The sequence below is a fragment of the Callionymus lyra genome, unplaced genomic scaffold, assembly GCF_982586985.1.
Source record: "Callionymus lyra unplaced genomic scaffold, fCalLyr1.hap1.1 HAP1_SCAFFOLD_246, whole genome shotgun sequence".
NCBI classification, from domain to species: Eukaryota; Metazoa; Chordata; class Actinopteri; order Syngnathiformes; family Callionymidae; genus Callionymus; species Callionymus lyra.
The window spans coordinates 1-2,500 of record NW_028258674.1 but is presented as its reverse complement, the minus strand read 5'-3'; the positions used below and the strand labels follow the sequence as shown (position 1 = coordinate 2,500).

Here is a 2,500-nt window from a genome sequence, read left to right as displayed (position 1 = left end):
CTCTTTTTCCCCCTCTCCCAACCAGGGGGCCTGGGGAGCCTCCTCCTGCGGGGATGGGGAACCAGGGGCCTGGGGAACATTTTCAACACTTTGGGGCATTTTTAAACACTTTGGTCTTTTTCCCCCCTCTCCCAACCAGGGGGCCTGGGGAGCCTCCTCCTGCGGGGATGGGGAACCAGGGGCCTGGGGAACATTTTCAACACTTTGGGGCATTTTTAAACACTTTGCTCTTTTTCCCCCTCTCCCAACCAGGGGGCCTGGGGAGCCTCCTCCTGCGGGGATGGGGAACCAGGGGCCTGGGGAACATTTTCAACACTTTGGGGCATTTTTAAACACTTTGCTCTTTTCCCCCCTCTCCCAACCAGGGGGCCTGGGGAGCCTCCTCCTGCGGGGATGGGGAACCAGGGGCCTGGGGAACATTTTCAACACTTTGGGGCATTTTTAAACACTTTGCTCTTTTTCCCCCTCTCCCAACCAGGGGGCCTGGGGAGCCTCCTCCTGCGGGGATGGGGAACCAGGGGCCTGGGGAACATTTTCAACACTTTGGGGCATTTTTAAACACTTTGGTCTTTTTCCCCCCTCTCCCAACCAGGGGGCCTGGGGAGCCTCCTCCTGCGGGGATGGGGAACCAGGGGCCTGGGGAACATTTTCAACACTTTGGGGCATTTTTAAACACTTTGCTCTTTTTCCCCCTCTCCCAACCAGGGGGCCTGGGGAGCCTCCTCCTGCGGGGATGGGGAACCAGGGGCCTGGGGAACATTTTCAACACTTTGGGGCATTTTTAAACACTTTGCTCTTTTTCCCCCTCTCCCAACCAGGGGGCCTGGGGAGCCTCCTCCTGCGGGGATGGGGAACCAGGGGCCTGGGGAACATTTTCAACACTTTGGGGCATTTTTAAACACTTTGGTCTTTTTCCCCCTCTCCCAACCAGGGGGCCTGGGGAGCCTCCTCCCGCGGGCATGGAGAACCAGGGGGCCTGGGGAGCCTCCTCCTGCGGTGATGGAGAACCAGGGGCCTGGGGAGCCTCCTCCTGCGGGGATGGGGAACCAGGGGGCCTGGGGAGCCTCCTCCTGCGGGCATGGAGAACCAGGGGGCCTGGGGAGCCTCCTCCTGCGGGGATGGGGAACCAGGGGGCCTGGGGAGCCTCCTCCTGCGGGGATGGAGAACCAGGGGGCCTGGGGAGCCTCCTCCTGCGGTCATGGAGAACCAGGGGGCCTGGGGAGCCTCCTCCTGCGGGCATGGAGAACCAGGGGCCTGGGGAGCCTCCTCCTGCGGGGATGGAGAACCAGGGGGCCTGGGGAGCCTCCTCCTGCGGGCATGGAGAACCAGGGGGCCTGGGGAGCCTCCTCCTGCGGGCATGGAGAACCAGGGGGCCTGGGGAGCCTCCTCCTGCGGGCATGGAGAACCAGGGGGCCTGGGGAGCCTCCTCCTGCGGGGATGGGGAACCAGGGGCCTGGGGAGCCTCCTCCTGCGGGGATGGAGAACCAAGGGGCCTGGGGAGCCTCCTCCTGCGGGCATGGAGAACATGGGGGCCTGGGGAGCCTCCTCCTGCGGGCATGGAGAACCAGGGGCCTGGGGAGCCTCCTCCTGCGGGGATGGAGAACCAGGGGGCCTGGGGAGCCTCCTCCTGCGGGGATGGAGAACCAGGGGGCCTGGGGAGCCTCCTCCTGCGGGGATGGAGAACCAGGGGGCCTGGGGAGCCTCCTACTGCGGGGATGGAGAACCAGGGGCCTGGGGAGCCTCCTCCTGCGGGGATGGAGAACCAGGGGGCCTGGGGAGCCTCCTCCTGCGGGGATGGAGAACCAGGGGGCCTGGGGAGCCTCCTCCTGCGGGGATGGAGAACCAGGGGCCTGGGGAGCCTCCTCCTGCGGGCATGGAGAACCAGGGGGCCTGGGGAGCCTCCTCCTGCGGGGATGGGGAACCAGGGGGCCTGGGGAGCCTCCTCCTGCACCAGGGGGCCTGGGGAGCCTCCTCCTGCGGGGATGGGGAACCAGGGGGCCTGGGGAGCCTCCTCCTGCGGTGATGGGGAACCATGGGGCCTGGGGAGCCTCCTCCTGCGGGGATGGGGAACCAGGGGGCCTGGGGAGCCTCCTCCTGCGGGGATGGGGAACCAGGGGCCTGGGGAGCCTCCTCCTGCGGTGATGGGGAACCATGGGGCCTGGGGAGCCTCCTCCTGCGGGGATGGGGAACCAGGGGGCCTGGGGAGCCTCCTCCTGCGGGGATGGGGAACCAGGGGCCTGGGGAGCCTCCTCCTGCACCAGGGGGCCTGGGGAGCCTCCTCCTGCGGGGATGGGGAACCAGGGGGCCTGGGGAGCCTCCTCCTGCGGGGATGGGGAACCAGGGGCCTGGGGAACATTTTCAACACTTTGGGGCATTTCACAAGCGCTTCCCTCGCTTACGGCCACACCACCCTGAATGAGCCCGATCTCGTCTGATCTCGGAAGCCAAGCAGGGTCGGGCCCAGTTAGTACTTGGATGGGAGACCGCCTGGGAATACTGG

At 66.2% G+C, this 2,500-nt stretch overlaps 1 pseudogene; it reads left to right on the top strand.

Annotated features, from left to right (window-relative positions):
* Positions 1 to 2,393: 2,393 nt before the first annotated feature.
* Positions 2,394 to 2,500, top strand: LOC148057965 (5S ribosomal RNA; annotated as a pseudogene; the record flags this gene model as incomplete).